The sequence below is a fragment of the Balaenoptera physalus genome, assembly GCF_965194825.1.
Source record: "Balaenoptera physalus genome assembly, chromosome: 4".
Taxonomy (NCBI): Eukaryota; Metazoa; Chordata; class Mammalia; order Artiodactyla; family Balaenopteridae; genus Balaenoptera; species Balaenoptera physalus.
Genome location: NC_138891.1, coordinates 44,961,666 through 44,983,907, shown reverse-complemented (window position 1 = coordinate 44,983,907; position 22,242 = coordinate 44,961,666). Strand labels below are relative to the sequence as shown.

The window sequence follows — 22,242 nt, the reverse complement described above, 5'->3', positions numbered from 1 at the left end:
TCTACACACTACTCAACACAAACCTCAAAACCAAGCACTAAGACATCTCAATGAGAATATCAGTGTTGATAATTGAAGGGAATTTGATATAAAAATCACAGGAAAGCAATGTTCCTTAGAACTTCTCGTTTTATTAAAGTCACTGCATCCTCTAAACTAATAGCTGTAAAATTGAACTCCTACAAGGATAAGGTAGTTGTAGTTATAAACTGTTATTTAAACACTATGTTTGGCTACAGCACAAGTAACATATATTTAACTCCAAGGGCTTAAACAAATAGGGATTTATTCTTCATACAGTACAATGTAGCAAAGTAGGTGGTCCAGAGCTCCTGGGAGACTTCTCCAGTATTGCAACCTCCCACCACCTCTTTGCTCCAACATTTTAACTGTGCCATCTGTTTCTATGGAATTGTAATCGTTCCTGCAGTTTCAGGCTTCTCATTTCAAACAGGTAAAATGTAAGATGTTTAAAAAAGTCTTTTTTCCACCCAGAAAAGTAAACAACAGAACTAAACAACAGCAATAACAACAATATCTTGGAAATCCTACGCAGAATCGCCTTATAACCTGCGGCCAGTATTGGGTCACACGGTTACCACCAGGTGCAAGAGATTTTGGGGAGATGAAGAAGAATGACAGTGAGAATGGATATGGGCTAGGCACCTAGCAGTGTTTGCCACAAAGGACACCTTCCTTTTTTTTCTAAGATATATATTATCAAATATCAGGAGTAAAATTTGATACATACTTATTTCATCTATTTTATTGCTTGTGTTTAGGTCTTTTACACCCTTGCTTACATTTTGCTATTGTTCATTTGATTTTTCTTGTACTGAATCTCCTCATATTAGTGTGTTTCTACATATATTAACTGAATCTTCTGTAACTTTTGCCTTCTAGCGATAATTTCTCAGTTATTTAGTCTATAAATACTGATGGACATTAAATTTTCCTTGTGAATTATGACTTTTGGCATTATTTGTATTTTTCTATTCACATTTAATTATTTCCAACTTGAATTATAGTTCTTAAAATATCAAGATCACTAGCCCTACTTTTTCCTTGTTTTCAATTTTTTTGGTATATCTTTGGCCACTCTTTAATTTTTGCATTTCTGATTCACTTTGATTTAGGTGTGCCTCTTTTATAGAGATCATAGTTGTATTTTGCTTTGTGAGTCTGATTGGAAATCTTTTTGTCATGATTTATGGAAATTTATGTTTATTGATATGGCTGATAAATTCGGTCTCCACTCAATCATACTATCTTATAATTATATATAATATACCATGTGCCTTTTTAAAAAATTTTTATTGGAGTATAGTTGATTTACAATGTTGTGTTAGTTTCAGGTGTACAGCAAAGTGAATCAGTTATACATATACATATATCTACTCTTTTTTAGATTCTTTTCCCAAATTAGGCCATTACAGAGTACTGAGTAGAATTCTGTGTGCTATACAGTAGGTCATTATTAGTTATCTATTTTATATATAGTAGTGTGTATATGTCAATCCCAATCTTCCAATTTATCCCTCCTCCCCCTTGTCCTTGGTAACCTTAAGTTTGTTTTCTACATCTGTAACTCTATGTTTTGTAGATAAAATCATTTGTACCCTTTTTTTTAGATTCCACATATAAGCGATATCATACGATATTTTTCTTTCTCTGTCTGACTGCCTTGTTTCTTTTATTTACCAAATGTGTATTATTTTCTCTTTTGTTAAAGTGATATTTAAGAAGTTTGTGTTTTTGTTCATTAGTTACCTTCATAGTTATACCTTAGGACCCTAAGTTCTCTGTTTTGCTTTTAACTAGTTTGTCACTTTTAAATGGTCCACTTTAAATCTCACCTATTTCTTATATAAAAATCAATAAGATTATTTTACTTTTTTCTCCATTAAAAAAAAAATTTTAAGTGCTTTATTTTGTCATAACATATACATTTGTGCATTAGTTTTCTACCATCATAACCATATTTTATTTAGTTTGATATATATTAATATATAAATGTTAAATGCTCACAATAGTTCTTTTGCTAAAGTTTTCCTAGTCCTGTCTTGGTTGCATAAAGAACATCCTCTAGTAGATTCCTCAAGAAAGACTTATGGGTACAGAATTCCCTATGCTACAGTATATTTAAGATGTTTCCATAGTCTTGATACTTGAAGTACAGCTTAGCTAGCTATAAAATATTTATTTATGTTACAATTTCTTTTATTGGGTTCTCGAAAATGTTACTAAATTTTTGAGTTTATTTGTTGATTGATTTATATGTTGCATTGGAAAAGTCTGATGTCATTTGAATTATTTTACCTTTGTATACTATTTGATTTTTATCTGAAGGTTGAGAATTTTTCTTTACTCTTGAAATCTAATATTTTCTTCTGGGATGTATATTGGAGATGATTGTTGCAGGATAATACCCCCAGGTGGCTCCTGGGTCCTTTCAATATCAAGATTTAAGTCTTTTATTTCTGGAAATTTTTTTTGGATTATACTTTCAGACATTAGTTGTGTTCCATTGTTTAATTTTGGCTCCCTCACCCTGCTCACCCATTCAGGGACACTGATTATACAAATGTTACTCCCTTTTTATCTGTTTTTTTTTCTACCTAATTTTTAGAAACTTTTCATTCTTTTTCTCATTTTATTCTTTCTGTTTCTTTCTCTTTTACCTTTATCCAACACCCTTCATAAATTTTAGTTTTTATTTGAGTTGTTCATCTTTTTCTTTCATTGTCTGAGTTCAGTAAACTTTCTTTTATTGTGTATGTTTTGTCCATTTCTGTTATGGGTTTTAAAATAATTCCTATTTATTTCCTTTTCCTATATTGCAATGTTTGGAGGAAATATTAGGAAACTTAGTTGTTTTTCTTTTGTATAAATATAAAAATAAAATGTTTATATGTACTACCAATAGAGAAATGTACATGCTTTGAAAAAGTACAATTCACTGGGGTTGATGAATAATTTCTTTTTTTCAAAAAAAAGTTTTTAATATTGTTAATAGACTTCCAAACACAAATCTGGAGATGGAGCTTTACATACATCATAGGAATAATGACACCTTTATGAGGGTAAAACAATAATAAAAATATCAGTGCACTATCGTAATAGGTAGACTAACTTCTTAGTCATAAAATTTCTCAAAATAAAATGCTTGCTACTGCAAAGTTTCTGGATCTTCTGACCTCTAAGAAATGCTTTGTCATTTAACATAGCATGACTTTTAGAAGTGTCCTATTATCTTGGTTTATATGTGAAAGCTACCTTATAAATTAATTGCTTACAATTTACAACTGGATCAGAAAAATACCTCTGTATACTTTTTCCCACATAATAGGTTTTTCACTCTTCAACTAACCCTAATCAGCCATGAAGTGTTTATTGACTAACCTCATATATGTGTTATGTTATGGTTAGGAAATATCTTCAAATAATTTGCAGCCCCAAAGTGAAGAGAAAAACTATAATTTTAAAACAAGCCCAAAGCACATTACATTGAACTGTATGAGAATAAAAATATTTAAATGAGGAGTCACATTTCTTAGAAAAAAGTGGGTAAATAATAATAAAAATAGAAGCAAAAATGAAAGTATGTTATAGAATATACACGCAAAGAAATTAAAGTTAAATGTAAAATATGAGAAATATCTTGAAAATGGTAATAATGATAATTGTAATACTATTATATTCTACTAATAGAATTAATTAAGTGCAATATGTACCAGAAACTATAACAAGCATTTAATTCTCACAAATACCCTTATGAATGTTGGCATAATTATGCTCATTTATAGATGAACAAATAGCCAAAGAGAGATTAACTGAATTTCCCGAATACAGAACTAATAAATGATGGAGCCAGATTTTAATTCATGCAGTCTAACAGTGAAATCCATGTTTTAAAGAACCATCCTAATTTTTAATTCTCTAGGACTTCAGTTTGCCAAAACATTTTATCTAATATCTAAATTGGAGAGCATTTGTGGGGATAACTTGACATTTAGCAAGACTAATGCTCTTGCAACCAATACCCTTGTCATTTACTCTTTTGAGAACAAATAAGGCAATGTTCTGTCTATTATAAACTAGTTTTAGTTAGAGCAATTATTATTCTTCAAAACCATGGGTCATAGTCCTTAAGAAAATATAAAGAAAGAATAATAAATTTCTGAAAAACTTTCTCCTTGTTGAATCCATATTTCATAATGTGACTAGTCTGTCTACTCACATCCCTATGGGGTTTTCTTTCATTTTCCTTCACTTAACTACTAGTGGATATTTAGCTCTTTACCATTTTCTTTTTCTTCTTTGTGATTTAATTATTATGAGGACATAAGCATTGAAGTACTTTTAATAAGTACTTTTAATAATATCTTATATAGTATTATCAGAGTGAACATAGTTATCTCAGATTTCTACACAAGAGAAGAAGGAATACTGAATTTATTTTCTTTAAAAATGCCATTATTTTGTGGGTTTTCAAAAAATATCAGTATTTAGCACATAATATTAATAAGAATCATATGTATTTTTATATGTAGCAAAATATAGTAGTGGTCTTCATTCCAAATATTTCTTATGAATTTGCACTGAGGTGTATTCAGTTTATTGTTATCTAAATGATATTTCCTGTCACTTCTTTGAACTTATATTCATGTAATTATATTGGAAAGAAACATTTCTTTACTAATGTACGACATTCATTTGAATATAAAAAATCTGTGTATATTGTATATTATACACAATGTACCATAGTTATTGAATTAATGTACAATATCTGTTTCTATGTTATCTGGTTGATGCCAAGTTAAATGTGTGTGTGTGTGTTTATTTCGCAGTTGGTTCTGTCATTCTAGATATTCACCATTGTACTCTATCAGCTATGATTTGGCTCACACCATGGAATCAATTGATGTTTTACAGTTCAATTCACAGATTGTAGAAAGTTCAGTGTACTGTAATATAAAATAAATCTCATAAATGTATTCTGTGAATTTAGATTTTATGGTATGTATATGAAGAGGAAGTTTACTTATAAGGAAAATAGGCATTACAGTGTTGTTTTCAAATGTGATGCTAAAGATTTCCTCTGTGTTAACTTCAATGTGATGTTCTCAGAGGATCTTATGCTAAACACATGTATTAAATACTCAACAAAATTATAATTTGTTTCACTGCTTTTCTAGATATAATATTGTGACTTGTTAAAAAGTTTGTAGAGATCAGTAGGAGCTTATGTCATGGAACATAAAATCACAAGTGTTAACTAGCTAAACAAACTTATTAGCCAGAGTATACACATTTATTTCAGAAGCAGAGATTATGGGGTTATTTGTTTTATTATAAAAAATAATAAATGTGAAAACTGTCATGGTGAAGAATGAAATGCTGTATTCAGTTATTTTATCCTTTCCAAAAGGAAAAGAAAGGCATGCTGAAAGCTTAAGAAACACAATAAGACTGCAATTTCTGGCCTGTATAGGCTGAGGTGCAGCACTTAGACACAATCCATTACTGTGTAAAATTAGACACTCTTCCAAGATATTATATTCTAGTGATTTCAATAAACTTTCCTATTATGCCCCTAAGCTTATCTCAGCATTTTATTGTTTTATTTTAAAATATTAATATATCTTTCAACCTTTCAAAAACTCAACTTCCAAAAGTTTTCTATAAACTAATATTGAATATATGTATAACCACACTCTCATAAATGAGCCATATGAAAATATACTATTGATACAATATATTAAAATGCTAAACTATTACTTTATTTGTTGGATAGAGAAAAATGTAATAAACAGATATAAAATGTATGTATATAGATATATGCAAAAATGTATCACATAAGATCAATCCATTATACCAAATGTTCATATATTCAAACTCCTTTAATCCTCTTAAAAACCTTTTAAGATGTTACTGTTGTAGGCTGAATAATGTCCCCCTTAAAGATAGCTACCTCCTAATTCCCAGAACCTGTCATTATATTATCTTACATGGCAAAAGTGACTTTGCAGATGTAATTAAGTTAAGGATCTTCTGATGGGAAGGTTATCCAGGTGGTACAAATGTAATCACAAGGTTATTTATGAGGGGGAGTATAAGAGAGTGAGAGTCAGACAAAGAGATGTGATGACAGGAGCAGAGAGAGAGAGGAAGAGGGAAAGGGAAAGAAGAGGGATTGGAGAGGGAGAGGGAGAGAAAGAATAAAGAGAGAGACAGAGACAGAAAGAGACACAGAGAGAATTGAAGTTGCTCTCCTAGAAGAAGAAGCTGTAAGCTAAGGAATGCAGGTGGCCTCTAGCAGTTGGAAAGTCAAGGAAATGAATTCTCCCCTAGAGGCTCTAGAAGGAACTCTGCTAACAATTTGATTTTGACTTCTGTCCTCCACAACTGTAAGATAATAAATTTGTGTCTTTATCTACTAAATTTGTGGTAATTGGTTACAGCAGCAATGGGAAATTAATAAAGTTATTGTCTATTTAAAGCTATTTTTTACAAAAGTCTAAGAAGTAATGTAACTTGCCCAATGAATCACAATTAATAAATAGTAAATGTAGCATTAGAACCTGTGTCTGACATTCCCTGAAGCCAAACTCTTTTCATGGACTCATAATTTTTAAGTATAATATTTGTTTTGTAAGAACTGGGTCTTAGAACATACTGAAAAGAAAAGGTTCAATAGGAAAGACCATGCTTCATTAATTGTAACATTATTATATGACTAGGAAACTATGACTATTGAAAATTTACTCTGTGTCATACACTGTGCTAGGTGCTTGCGATATAACAGAGACTAAATAGATGGACTTAACCTGATAAAAACCATATGCTTGTCCTGAATATTTTTTCCCTTCAGGCAATATGACATAGAAGGAAAAGTTTTAATTTCAAAAAAAACTAATAAACACAACTACCTTAAAGACAAAGTCGTTTTTCAGGAGGCTTAGTTTACCCAAAAAGAAGGTTATGGTAAATATATAAGCATGATAAACTGGTTCATCTTTTTAGGTTTATTTATATACCCTTGAGCTAAGAAACCAAAAATAGTTGTTTTTCCTTCTGCACAAATATGAAACTAGAATATTTCTTTTTATTATAAATGTAGGAAACTATTTTCTTTGAAAAAGTACAATTCATTGGAATTATACTTCCAAATTATCTAGAAAGAGGGTAATTTCTTTAAGAAAGTATGTCTAAGTCTGTACATCATTTAGTCTTTTTATTTATTTTCATCTAGTTATCAAGTAAATGGAAAAATTAAAATGTATGAATTTCATTTCCATGATTTTATACATGCTGCAATCTCAAAATGTTTACCCATGGATGGAAAATGCTGCAGACATATGTTAAAGGAACCAATTAATTCACAGAAGAAAAAAAGAGGGGGGCAAGTATTCCTTTTATTTAAAAATTTTTTAAAAAATTCATGATGATGGATCTGTGTGGCAACAATGAAAATAGTTTCAATAGATTTTACTCAAAATACCATTTATGCAATTGTTCCCAATGTACATCAGAGTGACTCACGAAACGTTGCTCTTTCCATCTCTCACCCTTTAAAAAATATTTCCATTAGTAAAAGTTAAGTATATCTAAGAGAATCAGATCAGTGCATGAGAAAACAAATCAATGGCATGAATGGGAAATTAGCTAAATATGTCATCACATTTTTTAGAGTTGCGTTTCTGATTATGTGGAATATTTCCAAGGTAATTCTCACATCAGGTTAGATCTCATGTAAAATAACTTATATATTTACATTTAAATAAAATATATGTAGAGAATTATAAAAGTTTTTTAACATGCATAAATATATTTATATCATTTAATATTATTCAGAAAATGTTCACAGCAAATATAATGTAAATTTTTTTACTTAAAATCTGTTTTTCTCTAAAATTGAGGCTTAAAATGCAATTTTGTCATTTGAAAAAGTTTTGTTACCATCTCCACTACCACCTGTGGGAATGGATAGATTGTGAGAATTGAACAGATCACTTTGAATATACATTTCAATTCTACAAATTATAGGATGTATACTTTAAGCAATAATGAGGGATTAATCCTGTAAAAGTAAGGTCTCAAATCAGATCATCTCTTAACATATATATATATATTTTATTTTCTAAGAGAAACAATTTGTGGAAGTGAATAATATTCTGTTCTTAATTCTGCTATAGTATGTAACACCCTATATGTGGGAGTAGGAACTATGCCTATAAATGAAATTCAGCCCATTGTCATATTTCTATTGCATTCTACATATTTTAAATATGAGAAATTTTATATTAAAACATCCATATCTTTTCCTTACTATTTTTAATTAATAAACTTCATTTTTTGAAGAAGTTTTATTCACAACACAATTATGTGGAAAGTACAGAGAGTTCTCACACACACACAACCTCTCTCACTCTCAACATCCTGAATACAGTGGTCCATTTGTTACAATGCATGAACAAACATTGATATATCCTTGTCACCCAAAGTCCATAGTTTACATTAGGGTTCACTCAGTGCTGTATATTCTATGAGTTCTGACAAATGTATAACGGCATGTATCCACCATTTATAGAATAGTTTCACCACCTAAAAAAGCCTCTGTGCTCTTCCAATTCATCCCTCCCTCCCAACTAACCATTTGCAACCACTGATTAGTGTCTCCATAATTTGCCTTTTCCAGAATGTCACATAGTGAATCATACAGTATATAGCCTTTTCAGATTGGATTCTTTCACTTAGTAACACACATTTATGTTCCTCCATGACTTTTCATGGCTTAATAGCTCATTTACTTTTAGCACTGAATAGTATTTCACTGTCTGAATGTATCACAATGTTTAATTGACTTATCTGCTGAAGGACATCTTGACTGTATACAAAGTTTTGGAAATTATTAATAAAGCTCCTATAAATATCTGGGTGCAAGTTTTTGTGTGGACATGTTTTCAACTCCTTTGGTTTAATACAAAGGAGCATGATTGCTGGATTGTATTGTAAGAATATGTCAAGTTTTGTAAGAAGCTTGCACGCTATCTTCCTAAAGGAATGTACCAGCAGCAAACGAAAGTTCCTGTTGCCCCACATACTTGTCAGCATTTGGTGTTGCCAACATTAGGACTGTAGCCATTCTAACAGGTATGTAGTGATAGCTCACTGTTTTAATTTGAAATTCCCTAATGATATGTGATATTGAACATTTTTTCATGTGCTTATTTGCCATCGATAGATTTTCATTGGTTAAGATCTTTAGCTCATTTTTAATGTAGTTGTTTGTTTTCTTATTGTTGAGTTTTAATAGTCTTTGTATATTTTGGATAAGAGATCTTTATCAGATTTGTGTTTTGCAAATACTTTCTCCCAGTCTTTGGCTTGTCTCTTGAGACAGTATTTGCAGAGCAGAAGTTTTTAATTTTCATGAAGTTCAGTTCATCAATTTTTCCTTCACAGGTCATGCCTTTGATGTCATATCTAAAAAGGCATCACCATACCCAAGCCCATCTAGGTTTTCTCTTTTGTTGTCTTCTAACGGTTCTACAGCTTTGTATTTTTCATTTAGTTCTGTGATACATTTATATAAAGTATATTTAAAGTACATTTATAGTAGATTTTATGTACTTTATTAAATATGCATTAAATATACATAAAGTATATTTAAAGTACATTTATATAAAAGGTGTTAGGTCGTGTCTAGATTCAATTTTTTACATGTGCATGTCCACTGGTTGTAGCACCATTTCTTGAAAAGACTACCTTTGTTCCATTGTATTGCCCCTACTCCTTTGTCAAAAATCAGTGGACTATATTAACATGGGTCTATTTTGGGGCATTCTGTTCTGTTCCACTGATATATTTGTCTATTCTTTTGACTACAGTGTCTTGATTATTGTAGCTTAATAGTTAACCCTTGAAGTCAAGTAGTGTCTGTCCTCAACTTTGTTCTCCTCCTTCAATATTGAGTTAGTTAATCTGGGTTTTTGCCTCTCTATAAACATTAGAATCACTTTGTAAATATCCTCAAAATACTTGCCGGATTTTCATTGGGATTGCATTGACTCTATAAATCAAGTTGGGAAGAATCAACATCTTGGCAATATTGAGTCTTTCCATGCACAACATGGAATATCTCTCCATTTATTTAGTTCTCCCTTGATATATTTAATCCGATTGTTGTAGTTTTTCTCATATAGATCTTATATATTTTTTCTTAGAGTTCTACCTAAGATTTTAATTTTTTAAAATTAAAAACTTTGTAGTGCTAAATGGTAATATATTTTTAATTTCAAGTTGTACTTGTTTATTGCTGGTATATAAGAAAGTTATTGATTTTCGTATATTAACCTTATATCCTACAACCTTGCTATATTGCTTATCAGTTCCAGGAAATTTTTTGTCAATACTTCTAAATATTCTATGTAGACAATAATGTCATCCAACAAAGTCTTATTTCTTCCTTTCTAGTCTGTATACCTTTTTTTCTTATTGTATGAGATAGAACTTCCAGGATGATGTTTAAAAACAGGGGTTAGAGGAGACATCCTTGCCTTGTTCTTAATCCTTTTGGGAAAGCTTTGAGTTTTTCAGTATTAAGTATGATATTAGCTGTAGGTTTTTTTGCAAATTTTTAGAATAAGTTGATGAAGTTCTCCTCTATTCCTAGTTTTCTGAAAGTTTTTATCATGAATGGGTGTTGGATTTTGTCAGATACTTTTTCTGCATGTATTGATATGATCGTGTGATTTTTCTTTTTAGCCTGTTGATGTGATGTATCACATTATTTGATTTTCAAAATCTGAATTAGATTTGTGTACCTGTGATAAATCTCACTTGATTGTGGGGAATAATTCTTTAAAAATTTTTTTGGATGTAATTTGCTAATATTTTGTTGAGGATTTTTGCATCTATGTTCCCGAGAGATATTGGTCTATAGTTTTCTTTTCTTATAATGTCTTTGTTGGTATTGCTATTAGGGTTATGCTGGCCTCATAGAATGAGTTAGGAAGTATTTCCTCTGCTTTTATCCTCTGAAAGTAGTTGTAGAGAATTGGAATAATTTATTCCTTAAATATTTGGTGTATTCACAGTGAACCCACTTGGGCCTCGTGCTTTCTGTCTTGAAAGGTTATTAATTATTGAGTCGATTATTTAATAGAATAGGTATATTCAGATTGTGTATTTCTTCTTGTGTGATTTTTCTGCAGATTGTATCTCTTAAGGAATTAGTCCATTTTATCTACGTTGTGAAATACTGATACATGTTACAACATGGATGAAAAATTGAAACACGTGTGAAAGAAGCTAGCCACAAAAAGCCACAAATTTTATTATTTCATTTACATGAAATGTCCAGTATAGACAAATCTAAGAGAAAGAAAGATAGTGACTTTCATAGGCTGGGTGTGGAGGGAATGGGGAGTGACTGCTAATCGATACAGGATTTCTTTTTTGGGTGATGAAAATATTCTGAAATTATGTAATGGTTACGGTTGCACAATTCTATGAATATACTAAAAGCAAATAAATTTTACACTTTAAAATGATTAATCTTATGGCCTGTGAATTATATCTCAATAAAAAATAAGCTAAAAGTAGAAAATTAAAATTCATTAATTTTTAAAATTTTGAAATTTATGGCTCATTTTACATCTCTGCATTTTAAAAGTGAATGAAGAGATGATGTGTAAACTTACATAAAAGAATGAGATAGAGGCAGTTTTGTAAATTGAAAAAAATGAATGTTACAAATAATTCTATATTGAAAACTCATCTGTGTTTCTTACAATTTGTATGGCTCTGAGAAATTCTTTAAGCTCTCTGATTTACACTTTGGCCATCAGAGGTATGAAACAATGTTTTACTCACAGGATGGCTATAAGCTCTGAAAATTCTCAGTTATAAGAAAGCTCTTCAGACAGCTGTTTAGTCTGACTTGTTACGGTTGATATGGATTTAAAGATCCTTTCAGCACATAAACATACAGCATACACCAAAATGATTAGACCATGCTAGTTTCACCACTCAGAGCCAAACCTTAAGCATTTCAAAGGTTTCTTTTCTTTTCAAAAACCTCTGTACTTCTTTAAGCAGATTCACAGTAAAAGTTGAGGCCCTATCACCTGAGTTCTTAAGATCACAAGTAACTGGAGTTGGCCATCCCATCGTCTTCTTCCCAGGCACATTTCATCATGGTCTTTTCACACCCCTCTGATACCATTAATCCTAGCAGCCTAACTCTAAATGGACACCACTCCCTGTGCTAATATTTGCTTCTGTACTCCAGGAGATGCAATTTACATTCTCCTAAGAAATTCTTCACCAGGTTCTTCTCTAGTCACCAAAACGGCAGAGTGGGCCTATAGATTTCTTAACCTAACAAACATGTAGCCATGATGTCAGTCTCTCTGGTACACATTCTTAGCCTCTAGGAGTTGTCTCAGAGCCTCCTTATACAATCCACCGGGAAGGAGATCGACCTCTCTCTCTCTCTTCTCCTCCCCACCACCTTGTGGTGGTTTAATCTACTTTGATAAATTGAGATACTGTGGAAGATAAGATGCTATTTGGTGACAATATAGCTTTCCTTCTAACTCCCATAAAGTCATGAATGAGGTATCTATTCCAAATTATCAAACTCTCTCCTTTAAACACAGATATTTAGTGTCTCTTTGCCATTAACCATGAGCCATAATCACCAGTCAACATTCTTTACAGTAATATAAGTTCCTAATCTGGTATACCTTTTTAAATGTATACTAAGTGGCTTATTAACTTATCAGTTGGTAAGTCTTTTGGATCAACCGGCATTTAGTAATTTTAGGGATTCCTACTCCAGAGAATAGTGTTACTAACAAGCTTAGCTATCTGAGCAGTCAATGAGACCACTTTCCACCACAGAAGTCTGTGCTTGTGACTCACCACGCCACCGGAAAAAAATCACATGGGGAACCGATTTATTTTGGTTAGGGAAGTACTAAGGATTATTTGTCAGTTCCCTTATACAGAGACTTTGTGAGACAAATAAAAGAAATTGACATTTATAAGAGAGAATACTTTTTAAAGCAACATTCAAATTCTTAAATGTGATTGCTTTTGAAATATGTTCTTGTCCATCTAAAACTTAACTCCAAAATTAAATACAACTTAATAAAACAAATATATACACATGCCAAATATAACTAATTGTTTAAAAATAAAGCAGAACAATTCAAGAATTATTCATTGAATATAAAGCATATGGTCACTTGGGAATCTTCCTTTCTGCTGCTGAACATATATTGTAGCATTGCTTTTCAGCACTGATCCAGTTGCTGACAATATTTCCTTATTTTTTCTTTTTTTTCCTTTTTAATTTATTTTTTATTGAAGTACAGTTGATTTACAATGTCATGCTAGTTTCAGGTATACAGCACAGTGATTCAGTTTTATATATATATATATATATATATATATATATATATATATATATAAAACTTTTTCAGATTCTTTTCCTTTATAGGTTAATATAAAATATTGAGTATATTGAGTATAGTTCCCTGGGCTATACAGTAGATCCTTGTTGGTTATCTATTTTATATATAATAGTATGTATATGTTAATCGCAACCTACTAATTTAGCCCTCTCCCCTTTTGCCTTTGGTAACCATAAGTATGTTTTCTATGTCTGTGAGTCTCTTTCTGTTTGGTAAATAAGTTCAATTGTATCTTTTTTTTAAAAATTCCACATATAAGTAATATCATATGATATTTGCCTTTGGCAACCACTTAGTACGATAATCTTTAGATCCATCCATGTTGCTGCAAATGACTATTTTATTCTTTTTTATGGTTGAGTAATATTTCATCATATATATATATATATATATATATATATATATATATATATCACATCTTCTTTATCCACTCATCTGTCAGTGTACATTTAGGTTTCTTCCATGTCTTGGTTATTTTAAATAGTGCTGCAACGAACACTGGGTTGCGTGTATCTTTCTGAATTATGGTTTTCTCCAGATATCTGCCCAGGAGTGGGATTGCAGGATCATATAGTAACACTATTTTTAGTTTTTTAAGGACCCTCCATACTGTTCTCCATAGTGGCTGTACCAATTTACATATGCACCAACAGTGTAGAAGGGTTCCCTTTTCTTCACACCCTTGCCAGCATTTATTATTTGTAGACTTTTTGATGATGTCCATTCTGACCAGTGTGAGGTGATACCTCATTGTTGTTTTTTTTGTTTTGTTTTGTTTTGTTTTGTTTAATTAATTAATTATTTATTTATTTTTGGCTGTGTTGGGTCTTCATTTCTGTGCGAGGGCTTTCTCTAGTTGCGGCAAGCGGGGGCCACTCTTCATCGCGGTGCGCGGGCCTCTCACTATCGTGGCTTCTCTTGTTGCGGAGCACAGGCTTCAGACGCGCAGGCTCAGTAGTTGTGGCTCACGGGCCCAGGTGCTCCGCGGCATGTGGGATCTTCCCAGACCAGGGCTTGAACCCGCGTCCCCTGCATTAGCAGGCAGATTCCCAACCACTGCGCCACCAGGGAAGCCCTCATTGTTGTTTTGATTTGCATTTCTCTAATAGTTAGTGATGTTGAGCACTTTTTCATGTGCCTGTTGGCCATCTGTCTGTCTTCTTTGGAGAAATGTCTATTTAGATCTTCTGCCCATTTTTTGATTCGGTTGTTTGTTTTTTTGATATTGAGTTGTATGAGCTGTTTGTATATTTTGGAAATTTATCCCTTGTTTGCAAATATTTTCTCCCACTCTGTGGGGTGTCTTTTCATTTTGTTTATAGTTTACTTTGTTGTGAAAAAGCTTTTAAGTTTAACTAGGCTCGATTTGTTTATTTTTGTTTTCATTTCCATTACTCTAGGAGATGAATCTGAGAAGATATTGCTGCGATTTATGTCAAAGAATGTTCTGCCTATGTTTTCCTCAAGGAGTTTCATATCAATCACAGATATTAAGTTATTAGAAATATATTTATATTACTTAATTATATATAAATTTATATTTCTCAATTATATATACATATAAAGTATATAATAAATATTATATATTTTTATATAAATTACATGTATTTATATAATTTGTTTCTGTCCTTAGAAGATAGAAGATTGGAACACATTCTTTCAGTAACATTGAAACTCACCTTAGGAAAGCTGAAAGGTAGAAAATAGAGTTGAAAACCACAACCTATTTCAACACTGAATTAACTACCTTGAAGGTACCTGCTGACTTTGGACCTAAGATTTGAATTCCACTTTTTTATACTTAAAAGCCAATAAAAACCCCCCAAAACAAAAACAACAACAAAAAAACATGACTTTTGGTAAAATAGTTTATTTTCAATTCCTGGATAGTTTATATGCCAAATTAATCAGAAAACAAAATTGTACTTTGATTTCACAGACAGAGAAAACCAGAAAACCGACTTATCTTGTAAACATTATGAAATCTCCAGAAGTTGCATGGTTCACTATTCAAATTGCTATCTATGGTAATAGACAATGGGTAGATAAATAATAGCTCTTTTAATGTTAAAAGGGCTTTTATGTTATTTAATTTATTACAAAACATTTGAGTTAATGATTTAAAATAACTAGATAATATATAGATAAATGATAGATAACAGAGGCAAATTTGAAATTTCTTTTCAAATAAATGATGAAGAATTCTTAGAACAAAGTGTATATAGAGCTCATATCATGAAATAAATGTTAATTTTAACAATTTAAATGCCATTAGGAAACATCAAATGAAATTAAATATTATGCTAAAATTATATACAATATAAAATTATGCTACAGCATAAATTTGTAGTCAATTGTAAATATAGATTAATGTAATTATTGTACCATATGTACATATGTCTGAATTAAACCTAGAGCTAATTCTTTTTAAGAAGAACATATAGGGATTTTGCAAATTAAAAACATTTTTAAGTAAATATGTCTACAAAAATTATTTTACTTGGGTTCAGGAACATTAAATGTAAATTATTTTGAAAAGTTCACATCTTGAAAAAGTAAATCTAAAACTGCACTACAGCTACCATTCATATAAGGTATGGGTTCTGACAATTCCAGGAGAATGAAATGAAGTTAAGTGAAGATTGATTATAGCATGAGCAAGAGTTAAGGTACAGGCAGGTCAAGGTGAGAATGATTGCTGATTATGCATAAGCCTAACAGCATCTTAAGAATGCAGACAAAATGTGTTAAGAAAACAAGTTTTAGCTCAAGAATGGGTAATATTTTTATCCTTGGGAGCAAAGCTAATGTCTGAGTTGAAGAGACAGATTGTTAGTGCAGTTGTCAGCATAGTCATCCATCTGGAATTGTTTTTTTCTTGTTATTTTTCAGTTTTCTTATTAAAAAAAATCTCCGTTTGTTGAACAAAATGAAAAGTAACGTGCAATTAACATGAATAAGCTTCCAGATTATTTTCTGGCATTAGAATTGTGTCTGACATTTATGCAAATCACCTGATTAGTCTCTGTCTACATTCATTAACATGTGACTCAGACTGTAAAGATTTCATATTCCTAATAACAAAATTGGTAAATTTTAATGTGTTTAAAATAAAGAGGTTTATAGTCTACAGTTCTTTATAAAATATATGAGTTAATGAGTTAAAGATAACTACATTTGTAAAAGAATAAATTAATGTGGCAGAGCTATCATAAAGATCCAGAGTCTTAGATTTTTAAAAACAGTTATATTTTAAGCCCAAATATAAATAGTTGGTGAAAAGCTGTTTGATTTTTCAATATATTGTGCCTACTTTATATAATGATATGTAACTCAACTCTGTATTTAGTCTCATTACAACACACCCATACACACACACAAGATTTAAATGCAGAAATCTCTCCATAATGAAGCTTTGTAATATAAAATTGTAAAGTGGAAATTCTTACTCTTCCATGATGTTTATCAACTGAAAGAACATTAATTGAAATGTACACAGATTTTGAGTCATTCTTATTTGAGATCAACCCTAAAAGGGGGTTGGAAGTTATGAAAAGGAATGTGAAGTGGAAAACTGAGCTAGACAAGAAATTTTTATAGGTTAGCTTTTGAGCAATGAAGGAAAATTGATGTATAACAAACCAAAGCCTTAAAACTCCCTACTGTTAGGGTTTGAAAGCCAGGTGGAAGAACCCAATGAGACCTTCTGCTAAGAGCTAGTTTCTAATATGAGTGGGATTAATGTCATTTGATTCAGTGCATTGGTGGGGAGAGTGAGACGTATGTATCCAGCAATGTACAAGGACTGAACCTTACGGTATAACCTTTAAAAAAAGTTTTTTGAAAGCTCTATGAATCCCAAGATGGAATGCAGAATGTGAAAAAAGAATTGAACTATTGTAAATGTATGAAAAAATTTTCACTGAAGAGGGTGGGGAAACAAGATGCTGACCTAAGTAACTCTGTAAATGAATGAAGCCTGTAAGACTAAAGGCAAAAGAAACTATTCTGTATTGTAGTTGATGATGTTGTTTCCCACAGTAGTACAACTTAAATATTCTTAAATCACTATACATTCTACTGGAATTGAACAGTAATGTAAATAGACGGAAGATGGCGGGAGCCAGTTTTCTCATTATTAAAGTGGGAAGTTATAGAGCAGTAAGGGGAAGAGACTAGAATGATCCATGTGATTACAGATTAGAGCTGGAGATATCAGAATGTTTACTATAATATAGATAGAGCCGGTAACATATAGGGATATTTATAGATATGTGTATATACATGGGTTGGTATACACACATGTATTTTACTTTGTCACCTCAGAGAGCCTAGAAACATAGTATCAAAGAGCCACAAATAGCAGCAGACTTTCCCACTTTTCCAATAAAAGGAATCAGGGCTCCTTGGTAAAATGGCTGATTGCATGTTTGGGCATGAGATACACACAATAAGCCTGGAGCATCTTGCAGTGCAGGAAAGTAAATTCATTAAACAACAACAACAACAACAAAGGAACAAACCAAAAAAAAACCCCTAAAACCAAAAATAAAAATAAAAAATGAAAACGTCACACTGATAGAGATATATGAAAAGGACACAAGAGTCACCTGAAAAATTCCCAATGTGAGCAACAAAATAAATAAAGTACTGTTGGAGTATAATCCAAAATCCAAAATAAATTTCCATTAGCCCATATTAATATGAATATGAATATTTGATTAAATGAAGCAATTGGAGAAATTAGAAAAAAAAATAACCATGCAGAAGAATTACAAACAACTTCTGTAGATTCTCTACTCTCAAAGAGGTGGAGTATAACTTCCCACCCTTCAAGTGTGGGCTGGACATGGTGACATCCTTCCAAAGAGTTCAGTATGGAAAGATTGAAAAAAATGAGTAACTTTACACTACTGAAACTGAAAAATACCACCTCAGCCAGGTGATCAAGGTTAACATCAGCAGTAATAGGTCATTTTGATAATATATATCCTGAATATGACATGATGAGGGATGCAGTTAATCTCTGTGGTCTTTCTGCCAAAAACACATAAACTCAGTCTAATCATTAGAAAAGCATCAGACAAATCTCACTTGAGGGACATTCTACAAAATACTTGAGCATTACACCTCAAAATTGCCAAGGTCATCAATAACAAGGAATTTCTGAGAAATTGTCAAAGCCAGAAAAAGCCTAAGGAGACATGCTGACTAAATGTAATGTGGTGTCCTGAATGAGATGCTAAAAAAGGAAAAACAAAACTAAGGAAATTTTAATAAAGTATGGATTTTGATTAAGCATAATGTATCAATATTGGCTCATTCATGGTGAGAAATATACCTTACTAATGTATGATGTTAAAAGCATGGGAAAACTGGGTCTGGGATATGAGGTAACTCTGTACTAACTTCACAATTTTCCTGTAAAGCTAAAACTATTCTAAAAGAAAAAATTAAGTATATTAGAGAAGGTGGAGATAGAAAACAATGGTATTGATGTTTCTCAACAACATAAATATTATATCTGAGAACCATTTATTGGGCAAAGCAATTGTAGCTAACTACCTTCTTACCTTTCGTACCACTTCAATATGTTGCATGAACACACACACACACACACACACACACACACACACACAATCAGTTTATGTTGTAAGGAACATTGTAACTCTAAAATATTCATGACACCAGTCACTTGTAATTGAATTAAAACTCATCTTTCCAACACCAAAAACAAAACTACAAAAGGCAAAGAAAGTACTTTATGGGCAAGGTGATATCCTTTTGGATAACTCTCTGTACTAATTTTTAAACTACATCTGTAAGATTTTCCCACTAGAATGATGACTGTTTTGTGTGTTTACTTTGAGAATGATTCTAGGAAGAGATAAAGGAGCATTCTGGGTATTATATTCTGTGAAGTTAAGAAATTACACAATATGACATGTTCTAAAACAAAGAAGTAAAAGCTGAGTTTAGGTAAAGATGAGGGCTTGGTGGGGCAGGTCATGCATAGGAAGGGATGAGAGCCACATGGGATTGCAGTAGATCCTAGGTCAAGTAGGAGCTAAATTTATATACGGAACAATGTGACAGTCATGGAAATTTCTTGTTATTGGTATCAAACAGTCTTCTGCTTATAATGGTCAAATGGATATGGAGAGTATTTTCCAAGCTTCTAGCAAAGAAGCATAGGAAGTACTTATTTGTGTTTGTAGAAGAAGAGAGGTCCTTGTGTCTGGTGATGTTCTTTCCATCTGTCTGATTAGCTAATTCAACACCCATGAACAATGTAGAGACTACCTCAGGCAGATCTAATCTCACAATATATTTGTAAAGCTTGTGGAACCTATTTACCAGCAACTCATATTTTTTGTTGCCAAAAAACTTCTTCCCAAAGATGACCAGGTAGACCATACAGTAGAACACCAGTTAGTATATTCTAGCTAGGTAAATGATTATTTCTTTCCCTCGAGAAAAAAATTCCTCTTAATCTTCCTATCAGTGTAAATTTCTTTTCCAAAACCTTGATTTATCTGGCTTAGAGTGTAATTTATATTTTAAAACTATTATAACCCAATGGGTAATATAGGGCTAGCTAACTTCAAACAACCATAAATGGAAGTTTTTTCTCTGTGTTTTAAGATTTTCAACCACTGAATCTTATTTTTTATTTCTGCTAAACAAGTTCAAGACCTCACATTAATGACTAGTCACTGCGCTTAGGACTAATTTTGACAGAGGGCTTTTTTTTATTTCAGTAATTAAAGTCATTTAGAAGTTTTAATTAGAAAGTACACTTTATGGTCAGTAACAGAGGAAGGAAAATGTTACTTCCAGAGAGATTCTTTTCTACAGTGTTCCTACTGTGTCAGAAAATTACAGTATGCCCATTTTTAATTTGGCTCAGTAACAATGGATTTCTACCTACACCTATAAAGTTTTCTCTATTTTTTTAAATGCTTGATGCTTCAGTGGAAATATGTGATATGCTGCTGTGATAGTGTTTTGCTATAAAATAGTATTAAATTGGTATAGAGAAGCTCAGAAAATGTTAGAACAGGAGGAGGCCAGGAAACTGTCTACAGTTCTACTGTAGTTAAGGTAGAGTAGGAATTGTGTGGTGTCAGAGTTTGTCTTTTAACTGCAGAGTTTCCTAATTACTTTTTGAGATCTGTTTACTCTTGTCTTTCTTACTGTCTGGGTAATTTAGTTTTCTATTAACTGCTTGGAGAAGCACATTGACTTTTTTTCAAATCTGTCTTTTCTTGAATTTCAGATTCTTAATTCTTCTTTGCAGCATCTTAAAAATAATGCCTAGTAATTTTATATATTGAAAAACAGAGAGTGAGGGAGAGAGAGAGAGAAAACCAAGAAACATATGAAAAATGTTCTTACCTCTTTGAGGAGTCAAAAATTGCAAAACTGAGATAGTATTCTCAATAGTATTCTTAAACCCCCAAAACACTGAGTGTTAAGGAGGTTTCAAATGTTGAGCATTCTTAAATATGTCACATAAGAATGCATTTGTTATACACTTTGTGAGGGCCTTTGGACAAAAATGTAAACTTTTTAAATTGTGCAAACTTTTGAACCAGCACATTCTCTTCTATTAATCTATTCCTAGCAAAGATCAAGAGATACATTCAAAATTTTAACTGAACAGCTAAATATAAGAAATATCTTAATGTTTAAAATATTAGGTAATAGGATGGGATGAAAATATTAAAATGACATAGAAAACAGTCAATGATATGAAAATATATTACCTATAGTTTAAGAGAAGTGTGTTCTGTTAAACAGTATATAACATCGTGTTCCCCTTTTCAATTCAAAGAAGTTTGTGTGTGTTTCCTATTTAGAATCTTAGCACCACTCCCTGTCTCTACTGTTCCCACCCTGGCCTCAGCCATTGTCAACCCTCAATCTCCCAAGTCCTCCCTTCTTGCAAAAACTCCTCTTCAATCTATTCACAACACAGCTCTCAAAAGGAATCCATTCAAAAATGAGCACATATCATCTCATCCCTTTTTTCAAAATCTTGCAGTGGCTTCCCATTTTACTCAGAGTAGAAGTTGAAGTTGTCACAATTCCATAAAAGATGCTACTTGATCTAGTTGCCTGTTATACCCTCTTCTGTGTCATCTACTGTTTTCCTTCTCACTCTTTTCTCTCAAGTCACATGGGTCTCCTCATTCTTTTTGAAAATGCCAATGCTCCTTACTGACAGAGTGTACTTTACTTATTCCCTCAGCCTGCATCATTTCCCCCCAGATATCCAAGTAGCTAACTCTCTTGCCACCTTCAAGTCTTTGCTCAAATCTCACTTCCTCAATAAAATGTATCCTCACTGCTATTTAATACTGACACCACTCCTCACCCCTGACAGGGCTATCTAGTCCTCTTTTCTGGCTTCCTTTTGCACATATTTCCTGCCAATGTATTCTGTATTTATTTGCTTATTCTTTACTAGTTGTCCCTCTGCTAAAATGTAACTCTACAAAGGAGGGATCTTTGTTTTGTTTACTGTTGTATCTCAAGCAGCCAGAGTGCCTGTTCCATTGTAGACATTCAACAAATATTTGTTGCATGAGTGTTATACCTGTACATGATGTGCATACGTAAGAGTCAGTGTTTTAACCAAAATGGTATTAGATAAAATGTGGTTGTCTCAAGGTGCCAAACTTACAGAATTCTGTAGTTGGTTTGTAACAGTATTTCCAAAAACTACATTATTAGCATGAAATATTTATTT

The 22,242-nt window shown here is 31.9% G+C and overlaps 2 long non-coding RNA genes across 5 annotated transcripts in view; one reads left to right on the top strand and one right to left on the bottom strand.

Annotated features, from left to right (window-relative positions):
• The window catches only part of LOC309659150, a 415,904-nt gene that overhangs the window by 235,625 nt on the left and 158,037 nt on the right, over positions 1–22,242 (bottom strand). The window lies entirely within an intron of this gene.
• Positions 1,297–17,997, top strand: LOC309660341. Its single transcript, XR_014263355.1, has 2 exons — positions 1,297–14,226; positions 14,556–17,997. It is a non-coding gene; the product is annotated as an uncharacterized lncRNA (long non-coding RNA).